We start from the raw sequence: 19,033 nt of genomic DNA, 5'->3' as shown, positions 1-19,033 counted from the left end.
GTGTTGTTTTCTTCAGATATATTCCCAAAAGTGAAATTGTTGGATTATATGATAGCTCTATTTTTAATTTTTTGAGGATCCTCCATACTGTTTTCTATAGTAGCTGCACCAACTTACATTCTCACCAAGAGTGCACAAGTGTTCCCTTTTCTCTACATCTTCACCAACTCTTGTTATTTATTGTCTTTTTGATCATAGCCAGTCTAAACGTGTGAAATGATATCTCATTGTGGTTTTGATTTGCATTTCCTTGGGGTGACAAGAATTTTTTTCATGTGCCTATTGGCCATCTGTATGTCTTTCTTGGAAAAATGTCTATTCCACTCTTCTGCCCACTTTTAATCAGATTTCTTCTGTTATTGAGCTGTACAAATTCTTCATATAGTTCAGATATTAACCCCTTATCACAAATATGATTTGCAAATATCTTCTCCCAGGTGACACTAAAATGCATTCAGAGTTGAAAACTACTGGTCTAAATGGTAGGAATAACAATAGAAGAATGAAAGGATATACATTTAGAATTTCCATATGCTTCATAAGTCCCAGACTAGGTTTCTAGATAACTTCAACAAAGAAAGAAAATGTATTTGTTAAATTTGTACAACCAAAAGAAAAACATTTCATGGTATTCAATTAATAAGTTATAACTGTCATTTCTCTTTTATCACTTATGTATTATATAAATCAAGTATCAGATTTTCCAAAAAAAATCTTTTTTATATGCAAAGGAAAAGGAAGATTTAAAACCCCACCAAAAGCTCCCCTCTAACTAATTCAAATGTCAGTCTTTAAAGTTTACATATCCATGGCACCAATAACATTATTATTGATAACATTAGTAGCTAACATTTATTGAACATTAACTGTGAGCAAGGCATTACACTGGGTAATTTGTGATTATAATCTCACCTAGTCTACATAATAACCTCACCAGAGAGTTACTGTTATTACCAACATTTTGCAGAAGAGGAAACTGAAGAGATAAAGTAATTTACCAAGAATATACAATATCAGAAGAGTAAACAGTAACAGACAGACAGTATCAGCAGACTGACAGACAAGTCAATGACCCTACTACTAATTCACTTCAAACCCTTCACAGGTCTGCCTCCAAATTTTAATGAATATATATATAATCCATAAAATCCAAAAGACCTATGTGGTTCAAGCTTAGAGCAACATTATATTCAAGGAAATAAAATCCAAATACCAAAAGTAATTTTAAAAGTAATTCAAATAATTTGTTTGCATTTCTGGAAGACTCCATTCATAATATGCAACAATACATTTTATTTTAAAGTTTATTTATTTATTTTTGAGAGAGACAGACAGCATGAGTAGGGGAGAGAGAGAGAGAAAGAGGGAGAGAGATTCCCAAGCAGGCTTCACAGTACAAGTGTAGAGCCCTGCGCAGGGCTCAGTCCCCCGAACTAGGACATTACTACCTGAGCCAAAATCAAGAGTTGGACCCTCAACTGACTGAGCCACCTTGGCATGCAGCAACAATTTTAAATTTTATTTCTTCTCTTTCCCGATTCTCTAGGGCCCAGGACTAATCCCAGAGTAAGCATCACTAAACTTTTAAAAATTCTCTACTGAAACAGAGCCATGAATGCTAGGTTGCATTACTGACCCCTTTCTCCTTTCTGACTCTTACTCTGTGGGAAGAGTATACTTCCCTATCCCAGTCATATTGGCCTGGGCCATATGACTTGCTTTGATCAATGGAATCAGAGTATATATAATGCATCTCATATGCCACAACCAAGCAGGAGCTTTAAACATACTTATATGGGGGCAAATAGGCGCTTAAGCTTCTGCCTTTGGCTCACGTCATGGTCTCAGGTTCCTGAGTTTGAGCCCCATGTCAGACTGTGCAGACAGTTCAGAGCCTGGAGCCTGTTTTGGATTCTGTGTCTCCTCTTTCTGCCCTTCCCCTGCTGGCATTCTGTCTCTCTCTCTCAAAAATAGACACTAAAAAAAATCTAATGTACTTGTATGGTTTGACTTGGCCTTCTGTGCTCACTTCTGTTTTCCTTCTGCCATGAAAAGAGAAAGCCCTAAGTAGCCCTGAAATGAGAGACACATGGAACAGACAGGAATGTGATTCAAATGCTAGAACACAGCATGAGAGCCGACCACAAACCTGTGTGTGAGAAAGTAATGTTTGATTTTGTAGAACCCTGAGGTTTGGTATTGTTATACAACATACTGAAGCAAAAGCTAATATATAATGTGACTCTTCTCCTTTCCTTGTTTTCTCTCTATCCCCTACAAGCAAACACCCTTATTTTTTAGAAGGGAATAGGAGAGAGAAATTGGGAGGGGCAATACAAGGTTAATTTGGGAGAATGAAAAAAGTATTACCTAGATAATGGCTGGAAAATGACATCACACAACATCAAAGAGGGCAGTCTCTAAAACTGAGACGTACAGTCAACATGGCCCATCAGTGAGCCCTGGAGTCAACAGACAGAAGCAGAGCCAATACCATCTAATGTCCAACTGGAGTACTATAATTATCTCACATAAAAATATAAGCCACCTTAGATTACTTTCTTTTAAGGAAGAAGGGGCAGTTAGGGCCTGATGTGAGGAATTACATAGCAGGAACATGTACCAGAAGTGTCTCTGACTACTGTCCATACCTACTTGATTGTACTCTAGTCTGTATTATCCGGAGAGCCCTGTGTGGTCCATGGTCATGGCCTTAAAAAGAAACATTGATATTATCTCTCATATGAAACTAAATACATAATTAAGAGATTGTTGTTTATTAATTAGGCCAATGCATTTGTCGCATCAATCGTCTTTGTGCTTCCATTCTGCTGAGTGGCAGACCAAGGACTAATAAAGGTTTTGTCCCATGAGTAGTCTAGTTCTCAACACATGTGATCCTTTCATAACTAGTATGGCATGTTGGTGATTATTTATTTAAGTGAATTACCAATTAGGATGTTCTTAGAAATGACTGGAAGCTGGGAGCATCTCTGCCTCCAGACGGACAAACGTTGACGAACAAAGTAGCCACCTAAAGGTCCACAGCAACCTCACTGATGAAGAGTCATGATGAGTTCTGAGCACAGACTGTCCCTCTGATCAGATCCAACGTTAATAAACCTGAGTTTCTTTCAGGTTCCTAAAGGTCACGGTCAATATGCGCCCTGGGTAAAGAACTTTCACGACTGTTGCTTACACTGACCTATCTTAGGAAAGTATAAAATCCTTTTGAGGCTTTTCTTTGCTAGTGTTCACCATGCTAATGCCACCATAGAACTCAAAGCAATAAAAAAAATTAAACCATGGGCCATTTTTCAAGCACCATGTCCCCCTGCTGCTGTCTCAAGGAGGCCTGGGTAAATGCTTTTGCTTTGTTTTTTTCTTAGTCCTTTGTTATTCAAAATACCATGCCTTTCTAACAAATTAATATGGCGAGTCATTTTTCACTGATTTAAAATTACCAATATAGAACAACATTTTGTAAGCAGCTGATGAGGCAATTGTAAGGAATGAGAGATGAATTCTAACATTTATGCCCTGTCTGAATGATTAAGATTTATAACTGTAAACCTGCAAGTCTCTGGCTTATGTATGCAAATGTGGGGCCAATTAGTGATTCACCTGCAACTGCTAATTAAAGGGCTTGGGGCAATGGATTGCCACAAAGCCTGCAGACAGGCCTGGCTGTCCAGCAACAGCTATTCCCACACAAAGGACAGCCCAAGGAGAGAACGTCTGAAGACTAGCTCCCTAAAGAGCCATCAGAATTTTATATCTACTAATTTGGAAGGAAAAAAATAAGTTGTGTGGGAAAATGTAATTATAATGCAGCTAGAAAATAAAAACAGGCAAAGCAAACCAAGCATTGTTGCATCATTAAAGGAGAAAATAACCCTTCTGGGTAATTTTCCCATGGAATTCAGAACAGAAAAAAAAATTGGAAAAAGGTTTGGAAGAAACCACATGTGATTCTTTCCCCTCCAATTACAACAAATTTCCACAGTTTTCAACTCAGCAAAATGCCTGAACCCAAGCTTGGCAAATAGCACAGAATAAAGTTGTTAATAAAATAAAAAATTGAGACCAAGTCTTCTAGACAGCTAGGTTGAATAGGTTCTCATATTACTTAAAATAAGTTCAGAGATATTTATTCAATTTCTGACTTCCAGTTTCAGCTGAAACAATCTAATAAAATTCAGATTAAATAAACAAACAAACAAAAATGCCCTGCTTCTCAGAGTCCACAGGGCACATAGAAATCCAGTTCCCTCTGATAGCAAGTGCTAGGCTATCCCTTCCTTTTGTCACCCCTTAGGCTCCGTCACAGACAAACATTACCAAACCATTGCTGTGGCCACAGCGCTTTCTGATCTACTGTCCCTCAAACCCACATCTCATCATGATTCTCATGCCTCAGCCCAAAGCACAACCACAGGATCAGCTACTTGGACCCAGGACCAGGCCTGTGGCCACACAGACCTCACCTTCAAAGGGTTGCTAAGTGCAGGGTCTTATTTGGTCAGAAGCATTTATTCCAGGCAGCCCTAGGGGGGTTGGGATGTACCAGGGTTCCTGCTGAATGGTTTTCTGCATATGGCATCCCAGAGGTACCAAGAGCCTAATGAGGTTTCTATAAAAGATTTTCCTTAATGAAGTGACCTCCGAGGAGACACAGCAGGTGGGCAATGTGAGTGTGCTCCTGGCAGAAGAATCTAGTAGATGCTCACGAGGCTTGCCTCATCAGTAAATACCACTGCCTTGGAGAAAGAAGAATAACCCTTAGCCAAGGTGTGTTGAAATCTCGACTGTTAGCCTCACAGCTACACCATCCTGTCTCCCATTTGCTCAGCCGGATTTACAGTCCCTTATGTTCAACTTGTATATTATTTCATTTTACCCTCATTAAGTACTGTTTACAGTAAAAACACATCTTTACAGCAAAAATAGATCTTCCTGATTAAATGTATTTAAATATTTGCTGAGCGCCTATTATGTGTCAGGTGTTTCTTGCTGCATTATCTCCATGAATCTTTCCACCAACGAGATGGGATTGTGCCTTGCTTTAAGTCATTAAACTTTCCAGTAGGAGAGCAGGCGTTCAAGCTCCAACTCCAGCTCTTTCCATTCCCCTGCAGCTGCTGCCCAATATTTGGAGACCCGTTTTCTACCTTTGTTTCGTCTTCTATTACTTTTCATTTGAATGTGCTTCTGATGCATTTTGAAATCATCGTTTTGTGTCTTGCCTCATGCCTCTGTTTTTGCTCTTTTCCCCAGTTTTCTACACTTCTTTCTTTATACTCTTGATTCTTTACCTACACCCTTCCAATCGCTTTCCCCTTGACACTGGGAAACCCAAAGCCTCACATTATCAACAATATCAAGTAAAGACATACGGTCTGCCGATACTATCATCCTCACCTATATTTAAAGAAACTGGGCAGGGGAGAAGTTAGGCAACAAATCCAAGGACTGACTACTAGTAGAAAGTTGGACTCAGTCAAGAAACTAATGTAAATTCTTACCTTGATCTTATATCTATCTCTAAATCTCTAAATTTTTCGTTCATGCTCCTTAATCATAATCACTCAATTCAAGTCCACTTTTCCTCACTAAAGTTTTCCTGCATATCTCTAACCCCACCTGTGCTGTCTTATCCTATACTTTTTAACACAGATGCTCTAGACTTGAATAGAGAGGGCCAGAGCCCTGGGTTTACTGTCTTTGTTATCTCCACAACTTGGCATTGAGTTGGAGCTCCATACATGACAATTAAACAAACAATTTTGGATATTGTCTGTTCTAGATTTCTTTACAAGTCCCAGCCCACACTTCCCTGTTCCTACCTATTTTATCTTAAAGTCCTCCCTGACTGGGATCCCGGCCTCCAAGCCCACCATTCTCATGGTTTATTTTACCTGCCTTTAAAGAACAAGCTCAAAACTGTTCTCTTCCACAGAGCATTCAGTTAACACTTCATTTTACCCGCATTTTTCTCATCCCTGGGCTCCTAGAGGAATGACATCTACATAACCCAACTTAGAATTCAATTACGTGCCATTCTGCTTCATTCATGTTAGTTTTGTCATAAGATCTTTTGGAATAAGTGTCCATTGTTATGTTAAGATAACTAGTTTTGTAGCTAGCAAAGTACTTTTCACATAATAATATCCCTTTAATCCAGTCAGAAAACCCAGGAGATGGGTGGGTCTGCACCTACCTAGTTTTGTGTGTCTCAGAATGAGTGGTCTCTCTTGACCTGCCCTTTGGTGGTCAGTACTAATATTCATGTCAAGGCTGAAGAACTGATAGATACATTCAGTAGCAGTTTACATTTTCTCTTTAAGCATATGCTTTTTGAAGGGTAGCAGAATATGCCACCCCAAAATATGCCTCTTTGGGATAAGGATTATTGTGCATTACAGAGAGAAACTCTAAAGCAGAATAAAAGTTACCTTTTTATAAGAAAAATTTACCTTAGAAAGGATGTGTTTACAAGGAAGAGAGCTATTATCAGAAATCACTTTTTCACCTGAAAGATTTATCTGCATGGCAGGGCAACATTGGTTTTTGTTTTTTGTTTATTTATCTTGAGATATAATTGGTTTATAACATTACACTAGTTTCAGGTGTCACCTAATGATTCAATGTTTGTATATATAGTGAAATGATCACAGCAGTCATATCGTTAACACCCATCACCTTACATAGTTAGATTTTTTTTTTCTTGTGATGAGAACTTTTAAAAACTACTCCGGGTGGGTGTCTGGGTGGCTCAGTCGGTTAAGTGTCCAGCTTTGGCTCAGGTCATGATCTCACAGTTCGTGGGTTCAAGCCCCGCATCGGGCTCTGCACTCACAACTAGCTCAGAGCCTGGAGCCTGCTTCAGATTCTGTGTCTCCCACTCTCTCTGACCCTTCCCTGCTTGTGCTGTCTCTTTCTGTCTCTCAAAAATAAATAAAAAGCAGAAAACAATTAAAAAGAAAACTACTCAGGGAAACCTTTATTTGCCAAAAATTTCCTCTTCTCACCTTGATTTGTCTTGCCTTGCCAGGAATTACCTTCCCCCACTTTGAAGTCCCAGACACCTATCCCTTTCCTTGGCTCAAGATGGTATGTGAGCCTCCATCTTCTGACAATCTTTCAAGTATCCTAACCTCTGGGGTTCCTTTATGTATATAATTAACTTTTTTTTTCCTGCTAATCTATTTTTACAGGGGGCAGAAATCTATTTTACAGTGGTCTCCAGCAAGAACAATGAAGAGTAGAGACACATTATTCTTTCTCCCCTACACTTGTGGCACTTCTTGTCCTACCACTTTCCTAACCAATATTTTTCTATCCTTCATTTAATCTTAATTCTCTACTTCACCTTTATCTCTGTCACAACAAATTAAGTGCATCAAAGGTCTAGATTTCCTAAACTTGGCCTTTAGGAAATCAATTCATTACACAGTTGGAATCTTAGGGTAACTAAGGTGACTAACATGTATCCACTGGCGAGTGGACTTTTAGCATCTGGTCACTTAGGCTGCCTAAGGTTATCCTAGCACCACTTGAGGAAATTAAAGGTAGAGGTGCTTGTTCCACCATAAATTAATATGAATCAGATTGACTGGATTCATTCTCACCTGAGTATGTTTTTAAAGAGCCTGAGTGACAAAAGTTCAAAAGGAGCTCCAAAGAGGTTCTTATAAAAGCATTTCTGAAGTTGTTGTCCGTTGGCCTCTATTCAGGATCAATGACCAATAATGGTCTTGAATTTAAGAAGCCCTCTACTTAGACTGACTGAATACACACCAACATCCTCAGTCTGTCAGTGGATTTTATTGTTTGGGATAACAGCTTTACATTTCAAACTTCTTTTCCTCCTTATTCACTAAGCATATGCTCTAACAATTTTTGGTCTAACTTCACTTTTTATAAAATGCACTTCTATACATACTGTAACATGCAATCACCATGAACAGTGTGTGGTTTGAAGACAAATCTGGGTAGCCTAACAGAATAAAAGTTATGCAAGAATTTAGGTTTTTATTTTTTTTAAATAGTTTATTGTCAAATTGGTTTCCATACAACACCCAGTGCTCTTCCCCACAAGTGCCCTCCTCCATTACCATGACCTCTTTACCCTTCTTCCTCCCCCTTCAACCCTCGATTCGTTTTCGGTATTCAGAAGTCTCTCAGGCTTTGCGTCCCTCTCTCTTCCAACTCTCTTTCCCTCTTCCCCTCCCCATGGTCCTCCATTAGGTATCCCTGTTCTCCTGTTAGACCAATGAGTGCAAATATATGGTATCTGTCCTTCTCTGCCTGACTTATTTCGCTTAGCATGACACCCTCGAGGTCCATCCACTTTCCTACAAATGGCCAGATTTCATGCTAAGAATTTAGGTTTTTAAAAATGAAATATTGAAACTATTTTCTATAATACTATAATTGTGAATACAAGTCATTACACATTTGTCAAAACTCATGGAATATACAATGCCAAAAAAATGAAAACTAAGGTAAATTATAGACTTTGGTTGATAATGATGTTTCAGTGTGGGTTCATCGATTGTAACAAATGTACCGCTCTGATGCAGGATGTTGACAGAGGGGGGCGTCTGTGCATATAAGGGAATAAGGGCTATGTGAGAAATATTTGTACCTTCCAATCAATATTTCTGTGTATCTAAAACTGCTCTAAAAAGTAAGTTCCATTAAAAAATGAAATCAAACTTCTCTTAATATATATACACACAGGAACATGTTCTACAAAACTTGTGGTTTTTACTAACATGTCAAAAACATTCATGCACCTTGATTGCAGATTTTTATGTTGACATCATAACATTTCAATGAAAAGAAAACAATGAAAAGTGTGCTCCAATAACAATAATAATAATAATAAAGTCAAGAAATCCATGGAAAGCATTAAGTCTGATTCTTAATAATGCTGGGAAAACCTAAACAGAAATTCAGCCAGCATATGTTCAATTTTAAATTTAACAAATACATCTTCAAGATTTACTAGCTTGAAGAGATGAGTTGTGGGAATTGATAACCTGCACAGCCCTCTTTAGTCTTTGGCTAGAACCATCCTTTAGGAAGGAACGCTTTCTTTTATTTTCTGCCTTTGATCCACATGGACCCTGTCAACAACCTCTTCCATGCAACCAGCAAGTGAAAACCCTGTGCTGATAAACAGCTCACAACCCTCGTCTACAGCATCAGAGCAGCTCCTTTCTTAGGTTCTCCACAGGCATGAAGGACCAGGTTTTATCAAGGGCAGTTCCAATAAAGTAGTTGTAACCAATTTATTATAAAATAGCTAGACAATAACGTAGACAGAGTTGTATCTCTTCTGTTACTATATCTACTTCTCCCTCAGCACTGGCTTTCTGAAGCTCCCAGTGGTCTAATTTTTCAAGTTGTTTGTCCACTTCCAACTAACCTTGGTAGAAGTTTCTAGTGATAGGGGCGCCTGGGTGGCTCAGTCGGTTAAGCCTCCGACTTCGGCTCAGGTCAGATCTCACGTTCGTGGGTTCGAGCCCCGCGTCGGGCTCTGTGCTGACAGCTAGCTCAGAGCCTGGAGCTGCTTCCGGTCCTGTGTCTCCTTCTCTCTGCCCCTCCCCCTCTCATGCTCTGTCTCTCTCTGTCTCAAAAATAAATAAAACATTAAAAAAAAAAATTAAAAAAAAAAAAAGAAGTTTCTAGTGATAAATATATAATGACTGAACTGAGTCTTTCCTGGCTTATTCATTCATTCTGAATTATTAATTTTCCAAACATGGTCTTCCTGGGGCTTCATTACTTATTCTTTCAGCTCCAGGTGGTCAAGAGCTCACATCTGTATTATCTTTGGAATTTCAACAGTAAGAAGGAACATACAACGGCCAGAAAGTAGAGAGAAGGAAACCTCCTATTCTCAGAAAAAAGGTCAGAGGCCATCTTCTTATCTCAAATACCCAAAGACAGTAAAAGGAAAAAAAGGAGAAAGAAAAAAAGTACATAGGCCATTAATCCATCACTGTAAACACAGTAAAACTATCATAGGAAGGCCTAAGCTTATTAAAGGAAGTTTCTTTGCCCATCCAATCAGAGTCAAGACTCTGGTTTTATTGGAGGGGTGACAAGCTTTTCTCTTAGGCTGGAAGATCATTTAGAATCTGTACTCACAATTATCTTGATATTTTGCTCCTGTACCTCTGAACAGAAAGAAAAAGCCCAGGGGATAAGAAGTATTTAGGCAGCAAGGAGTATTAAGCTCCTTTGATAGGAAACCTGTAACACTTCTCTTTTCTTTCCATCACCAGCGCTTCATTTTAGGAGGAGCTGGAGATAAAAAGATCTTGAGATTAATCAGAATACAGATCCCATGTAATGCATTTCATGTATCTTCAAATGATTCCTACTGTTTCCTAACATGTTAGGGAAAGTGGTCACAGCTGCCGTGCCTTTAGTCTGTCAAAAACCTTGCCGCCAATCACTGGTGAATTTGTCTGTCTGTTTGTTTGTTTCCTAGGCCACGTGCAACTTTTACCCAATTAACTAAGTCTTTAAAACTTCCCCTACCCCCAAGGGGAACGGGATGGGGGTGCAGATGAAACAAGGTTGGCCATAATTTAATAATTGTTGAATCTGAGTGATGAGTATAAGAATTTATTATAATTATTATTATACACACACATACATATATTTGAAATTTTGCCTAATAAAGTTTCCATAATAAAAGGTTTAACCCTCTATCATCTCAGTGAAGTGCCAAATTTTAAATAAGTTCTAAAAACTATCTCCCAGAAAATACTAGATTCTGCCCCTCAGCAATACAGCAGAGTCCTTCCTTGTCTCTCACCGCAGGCAGTTCCATGTACATGCCCTTTCCTCACCTCTCCTCTGCTCTGCTCTTGCACTTAAAAAACATAACCAACTGTTTTGACTGTTAGGTGGTTAATTATTAGTTCTCCGCCTCCCAATACCGTGCATTTTAAAGGAGGGCAGGAGCAGCAAATGCTACTGGCCAACTGACAAGTTAGTTTGGGGCATCATCTGTGGCACGTCTTCTGTAGCCCCAAAGTAGTTGATGCCATTGGTGCCCTGCCCAGATCCCCTGCACCAGCCAGGGCACCACCCCTTAGCTGCCAAGAGTGTTACCCCAGAAGTATACTGGTCATACTCTGGTTTCTCTTCAGATCGCATAAATCTTTCGCCTTTTACCAAAAGTATACTGGTCAATGTTTAACAACTGGCTCTTGGTGGGTGTATAAAAGCCCCGATCTGTGGCTTTTGTTGATTTCCTGGATGGAAATGCTCCTATCAAAGCCATCAGAATGAGGTCACTGAGTGGGGGATTGGGAAGCAACGCACACCCTCAGCTCTTGTGAGCTGTAGGAGCTGTGACTCTAGCACACCACTGGCTGCACACAATTCAGAACTGTTTTTAATCTGGGGAACTACTCCACTCTTTCCTTCCCACTCCCACTAAATAGAGTCACCTCCCAGACCCCATAGACAACGACGAACTGATACACAGGTACAAACTCCCAGCCACCTTACCTCAAGGTGGGGGTCAATTACATGATGTAATTTATGCATCTTATTCCTTGAGACCACATCATTACCTTTCCTACCCAGTTCCCCTCACTTATTTTAAACATTTTTATTTTCCTTGAAGAGCATGCCCTCAGTAATTGCATACAGCTGAAAGCTTGCCTCCAATTCTGCTTCTAGAGAACTCAACCTAAAACACATTCAAAACATACCTCAAGGGTTAAATTTCCCCCAAACTTCCCTTCCAATGAAGTCTTCCATTAGGGGTCTAGTGCAATGAAGAAACAATCTGAATCCCAGAAAGCCTAGAAGTATAACTTAGAACATCCAACTATAATCCCCACATTTTTAAAATCTTTTATTTAGCAATAAAAAAATGCATATGCATGCAAGATTAAATTATGTTCCATAATATCTGTGTTCAACATAAAAAAATGTCTGTTTTTCTTAAGTATAATCAATGCTCCGAAATATTGGGGAATACTGACCCCTGGCTGTCCCATCTCTGGGGGTAGGCATGCCCCAGTCTGGAAATCCTGAACGAAGAAGTAGGGGAGGTCTACGCTCAAACCATGGGCGCTCCGTGTCCCATTCTACTATATGCAGTGTGCTTTGCACACTGTCTCTTCAGCACTACCAGCTCGTAACAGATTGACCCCAAGCACAGTATCGGTAAAGTCCCCGTTTCTCCTTTAATCATAAAGGAAAGGAGGGATGGAGACAGGACAAAGAAAGGAATCCAATCACTTACTGCTAGAACTTAATCTTTCTAGTCTTCTATTTTACATGTGAAAAACTAAGATTGAGGGCATGAAATTTAGTTTGGTGAAATTCAAGAAATCAGTTAGGGCCGGAGCCAAATTCCCCATGTCGCTGGGTTTCCAGGCCAAGGTTCTTTCTGCTCACCCACCTTGCCCAGCTTCTGAAGACAACACTGATATCAGTATAGGAACAGAAAGACCTGAAAACGTGGTCACTGACTAAAATGGCTCTGCTGATGCCCCAAGGTCGGGTGGTGGTTTATTTAGCAAGGCAGCCTTCAGACTCCGAGTGTTCAAGTGAGAGTGAGAAACTGCCTCTTCATTCAAAAGGAGACTGTAAATGAGAATTGTCTGGTTCTTCCCAGCTGTAGTCCCTTGATAATAAGTGGTCAGAGTATGCCCTCTGGTGACTTTCTGCTGCGTGTTCAGGTAATTTGGGGACAGGAGGTGGCTGTGGGAAGAAGAGAAGCTAGACTCCTGGAAATGGTTTTCTCTTGCAACAAATGTGGTGTGGGTGTTCTGTCAGCAAACTGTGGCGGAAGTCGGGTGAAAACGTAATACAGGGCTAGGCCTCTGCTACATTTGTCTTTTGTTCTCTAACAATGACTTATAATTCTCCTTAATTGCACAATCATTTCAATACTTACTGAACTCATATTATATTAGTACAAGGCATAGAAACAATAACAAATTGGTAGGCATAAAAATCTCTAACACAATTTTAATTTAGGCATATCCTTCCCTGGTTTACTGTATAATATAGCCATTTCCCAAGCAAATGAGCAAAAGCATGCCCGTAGGTCCTCAGAAAGGAAGCCCATCTTCTCAAGACCACTGCCGCTTCATTTTTGTTGACATATATTTGACCATATATAAAGAAAACCAACACTTGTGTTCCAGGATATATCCCTGAAAGAGGTTGAAAGGAGCCCTGAGTATGAGCAATGTGAAGAAGAGAGATTCAATGCAATTAAAAGGTTTTCTAGGACTAGGGCTCAGCTATGTTTGTCCCTTTTTATATAGGTCAGAAATATAAATGCTAGGTTTGGAAAGGAAAGCATCTCTTTCAATACTCCCTCACACCAGGACTAGTAAGAGCAGTAACTGTAACTTGTTGAGTGTTGGCTAGGTACTCGGGAACCTAGTGTGTAGAGCACTTTCATGGATTACTTAAATCCTCACGAGCAAACATAGGAGAAAGGAACTACTATTACATAGATGAGAAATCTGAGGCGTGGAAATACTCAAGAAATTGCCCAAGTTTCACATAGCGACTAGCAAAACCAGCACCCAAGCATCAACCAGTGTCAACCCCCAGGCCCATATTTTTAGCCATCCTGACAAATGGCCTGTACAACATTTCTAGACACGTGTTCTGTCCCCTCTTCCTGAATTTACCTAATAATGAGCAAATCCTTCTATTCTCTAAAGGCTCTCATTGCTTAAAGAACTCCTGTTGCACACGTTTTGCACCATTTGGTCCTAGTCTACTATTCTACTGGAACTACGCGGAAGGCCCATTCCTGTTCTGCTTGACACTTCTTTAAATATCTGAAACCAGGTGTCAGGTCACCGGCCCCATCTCCCAGCCTTCTTTTCTCCAAACTAACCAGCCCCAGATCCTCCAACTCTTTCTAGTTTCCCAGACTTTTCACTATCAGGGTTTGCTCCAGCTTGTTATCATCTCTCCCCACAAAATCAAACCACAGTGTCTAGGGCTGAACCGCACTTGCAGTGGTCTTACTATAGCAGAGCATACTGAGACTATTATTTACTTGCTATCAAACTTCTAAGTAAAGGCAGCTGAAGCTCACTTTATTTCACATAGCAGCTACATCACATTGATAATCAGACAGAGCTCACAGTCAACAAGAACCCTCACGCAGAGAGGGAGGTATCCCCCAGACTATAAATGCATGCTGCATGTTTCACTGAAATGAAGATTTCAAACATCATATTCTAATTTCTTCTCATTTCTAAATTTTCCTCTCTATTGAGATCATCCAAACCTCACATCAAGATGTGGAAAAGGTAGGGTCAAAAACTGGAGCCCGGAAAACTCCCTCCCGAGGGCCCTTTCCATATCACCACCAGCTAGCCACGGCTCCTCCTCGCTTAACTATCACCCAGCTCACATATCTTCATCTTTCCCACAAGGACGTCACAGAGACTCTGTCAAATGTCTTCCTGAAATCCAGACACATTATGTCTGTGGCATTTCCCCTCCCTACCAGTCTCTCCTCTCTATCAAAAAAGGAAATGAGGTTAGTTGGGCATATCTTGTTTTTAAGCAAATCCACATTTAGTGAATCCATATTTATATGCACCAATAGGCTGAGTAGGATATTTGTTTCAGAAAATACAAAACTTCTGAGAAGTGAATCTTAAACATATTATAAAGAATCAGTATTCTAACTACATTTTTTCATTTTTATAAAGCACTTGATAAAAATATATTTTCAGGACCATCAATATTATCATGGAACCGAGCACTGGTGAGAATGAAAACACCGCTTAAATACTCCATTTCCAAACCACAATCAAACTTTGACTACAACTGCCTTACCCAGGGTTGGAGTATTTTCTGCATCACACCAGAGAGACAATCTCACCAAAGCAATTTGGTACTTAGGTTGAATTCCGCATTTAGTGCACATTAATTTCCACTTCCTAGAACTTTTAGGGCTGTCATTCTGGATGCAGTGAAAGTTGACCTGGCACTGAAATTTTTCTATATCCTAGACAAAGATTTCATTGTGTAAGCATGTCTTACATACCTAAAACCAAAAAATTGGATGAAGACAGTTTAAAAATACATTACTTATCAAAATAATACAGCACTTGGAATATGTCAGCCACGTTCTGAGAGCTTGACAAATGTTAACTCATTTAAACCCCGTAACACCATAACCACCCTTGTGATGGTTACTTTTATTTTCTTCATTTAAACAGAAGGGAAAACAAAGGCACAAAGAGATTAAGTGACTTTCCCAATGACACACGGCTAGGAAGTGGCCAGGAGCATCCACAAGCTGCCAAACTCAGAGAAACAAAAAACTATAGACATTCCATTACCTCGCTAAGCATTTCCCAAAAAGTCCTAAACACTTTCATATTTCTCTTTACATCAGTGGGCAATGTTATACTCATCTTCATAAAAGAATAGGATTACAATGTAGAAAATAAGAAAAATTAAGCAATGCATGGCTGGTTTTAGTTTAAAATTCTTGTATCATTTAGTTTTAATTCATTGACCTTATTTCAATTCATGATTCCAATGTCTGCTGGTCCCTGGTAGGTACTAAATAAATCTTTATTGAATTCCACTGATATCTTTTTGAGACATTTTCAAACTGCCATAGGTAAAGGTAATAATGACATGCCCAACATCGTAAAATACTTTCCAAGTCCTATCAGCTTACCCTCTTGCTTACAAAAGATTCAGACTTACATTTCCGTAAGCAAGAATTAGGATATTAGACTATGCAATAAAAAATTACAAGGATTGCCAGACATAAACCCCAACAGAATATCTCAGCATGGTTACATTTTACACAAATTTGAAATGGTGTAATACTAAAAAAAATGATAAAATCCCTTCATGCTCAAAATTTGAAGTAATGCAAATCCCCCAAATTACTTTTCACGATAACATAATGTCCAAGCTAGCAGGCCAAATGAAATATAAAACTGAATTGAGGCTATGGCCTAAATTATGCAGGTTTTGAATTAGGGAAAGTTTTGGGAGCCATATCCCTTTCATAAAATGCTACCAGCCTTTACCCATTACCAAGGGGCAGCACAAATGAAGCACTACTTTACAGCCTGCTAGTTGCAGTCTTGGAGGAGAAACAGACAGAAAAAACCTCAAGCCACAAAGCTGCCCTCCACTTCTCAAAAATCCATGAGGAACAAGGCTGGAACCCCTGATATACAATGAAAACTGAAGAGCCTCATCACCGATTTGCACTTACGTGTCCAAATGTCAGGGGTGACAGCCCTGAGACAGAGACAACAGGTCTCCAGGAACTCAGAGGACCAGTTACCCGCCAAACCTCCAACCTCCATAAAGTCATCAGCTCTCACACTTAGTGTGGACGAGAAACCATGGCTCTCTCGGAAGCCACATTGTCTGAGGGTGAGAAATGCCGACAGATAAACTAATTACTACATGACCAAGTGCACCAAGCCTGCTGTGCTCCAGAGCAACGTCTGCAGGTGCTCCTGATCAGCCCCACGCCACCAGGCAAACACACTCAGAGCTAGCAAGGGAACAGGGAGAACAAGTCTGTCGTGTCCCCTCCATCACATGCTCGCTGGAGTCATTGTTCCTGGTCCCTATTCCATGGAATCATTAGGAAGCAAGAACAGGAAAAAAGTCTAAGAAAAGAATTGGGGTAAAGATTAGGGGTGACAATGAAACTAACAGGGCTGGAAGTCTTTTACACGTATGTATGAATCTGAAATAACACATTGCTTCTTTTCTTTGGTTTTATCCTTCCGGTGGCCTTGCTAATTAGGAAAAAAACTAAAGCCAGTCACTTTCGGTGCTTGTATCAACCTTGTAAGACACACTAAGTTTTCCCTGTAATGCATAACTGTCAGCCTTCCGCACTCATCTGAAGTGATTTTTCCAATTAACCATGACAGGCATTTCACCCAAGCCCCCTATTCTAACTCAGAGGCCTGGCCCGGAAGAATGAGGCTTCAGGCGGCTGCTGACACTTCTTTTGTCATACAAGCTGCTCTAGACAAACAATATTGACTACGAATTTGTCAGGACTTTCTATGACCATCAATCATTCCTGCCCTTTTGCCTTCTTGTGCGCCCCTGAATTTCCTCTCACTCCTACCCTTAAAACGAAACAAAATAAAGCAATAAAAATTAAAATCCATCAAAGTTTGAGTCAGTACATGTCCCAGAATATCTGGAATTTGAAGATTCATTTGCTACAACTGAATGTATCCTTTACTAGAGAAATAAAAAAGCTTAAAATGTTGTGCTGACTCAGAGATGAACATTATAGCTCCACATTAGAATGCTTGGGGTTTTGTTTTTTCATTTTCTACAAAATCTCAAAAAGTACAAGGGAGGCAAAGGTTTAATCTACAGGCCCGCAAACTAAACATCCTCATTGATCAGAAGTATAGATTATAAAAATCTAGGTATAGGAAAATAAGGATCTATGGAAAACTAGAGTGTGCATTTCCACTCAGTTTTTTTTTTTTCAAAAAAAATCGGAAACACTGTCTTAACCAAAGTTACAATGTACTAACCAACGTGCCTCTGAGGTCCAAAATCATGGCATTGGCAACCAATTTGCAATCCTGGTTTGGTGTATACACACACACACACACACACCCCCCCCACATGAACACACATTTAGTATTAAAACTCCACTTTTCTACCCTATGGACATGTGTATATATTTTTTTCAGACAAAGTTAGATCAAAGGAGAAAGAACAGAAAAAATAAGACTCTCAGTTTATATTTTGCTTATATAGGCAGGATTCAGAGATCTCAGCTTCCGCTAAAAACAAAAACAAAACAGAAAACAACAACAAACTCCAACCTCCTGCACCTATATTGCTTAATAATAATCAGGATTCCCATCGCAGCAAAACACTTCAAACTCTGCCCCCGTTTCTACTCTATGAGCACTGAGGCAGTGCCAGCAGCCAGAACCACAACTCTCCCTAGTTAATCCTTAAGCAGCCAGGGCTATAGTTACTCCTGCTCGGCAAAGGCGATGACCATTTCAAAGAGCTTCTCTGCAGGGCTAAGATTAGGACAAGCCTGCCTCCCCGCCCCCTGCCCACGGTGGGCTCTAAGGAGGTCTGATTTGTGTCTACTGACAAAATAGCTAATACGAGCACCAGAACGTGCCAAGTTACTTTTTTCTTTTGATTCTTGAATAAGATTCTTGAATAATTTGGTTTTCTTTTTCTATCTGTTTGTTTGAAATTAAAGTTTAATACTTTCTTCCTTCTCCAAGGTTTTCTCAGCTCACATGCTGCTTATCTATCAGCTCATAAGAGAGGTTAACAGGAATGGAACACAGATACCCTTCTGCTTACTGGCCCCTCCTACACCTCCGTGACTTGTAGGCACAAACTGCCTTTTTTTTTTGAGTGAGAGAAAGAGAGAGAATGAGACAGAGTACAAGTGGGGCAGGGGCAGAGAGATGGAGACACAATATCTGAAGCAGGCTCCAGGCTCTGAGCTGTCAGCACAGAGCCCAATGTGGGGCTTGAACTCACAAACCCTGAGATCATGACCTGAGCTGAAATTGGATGCTCAACCGAGTCACCCAGGCGCCCCACAGACTGTTTTTATATGGTGAAATATCAGCTCCTCAGAATGTTTGGGGGTATATATGCAAGGTTTGTTTCATAATAAAAGTTAAAATCTAAATATTTAAATATAAAGCAGATATTTCAAAGCACATCTAGTTAACACAAAAGCTAATTTCATTTTTTTTTTACCTTATTTATGAAAACCACTCATCCCAAACTGATGTAGATTCAAAGCAGAGGGTAGGTAGGCGTGGGGGGAAAGGGGTCTCAGGATTTGGCCTGTTGGGAGTCAGTGCCTGAACCACAAGGAAAAAAGAATCTAGCCTGAAGCCAGTGGTAGAATTGTCATAACAGACAATACAACCAATTTGTATAATGGGGGAGAAGTTAGGCAACCTACTAAAAACCACAGACCTAATCTACATTTTTAAAACTTATGACC

The sequence above is a fragment of the Suricata suricatta genome, chromosome 6, assembly GCF_006229205.1.
Source record: "Suricata suricatta isolate VVHF042 chromosome 6, meerkat_22Aug2017_6uvM2_HiC, whole genome shotgun sequence".
Classification (NCBI taxonomy): domain Eukaryota; kingdom Metazoa; phylum Chordata; class Mammalia; order Carnivora; family Herpestidae; genus Suricata; species Suricata suricatta.
The sequence above is the reverse complement of the archived record's forward strand: the minus strand, read 5'-3'. Positions refer to the sequence as shown.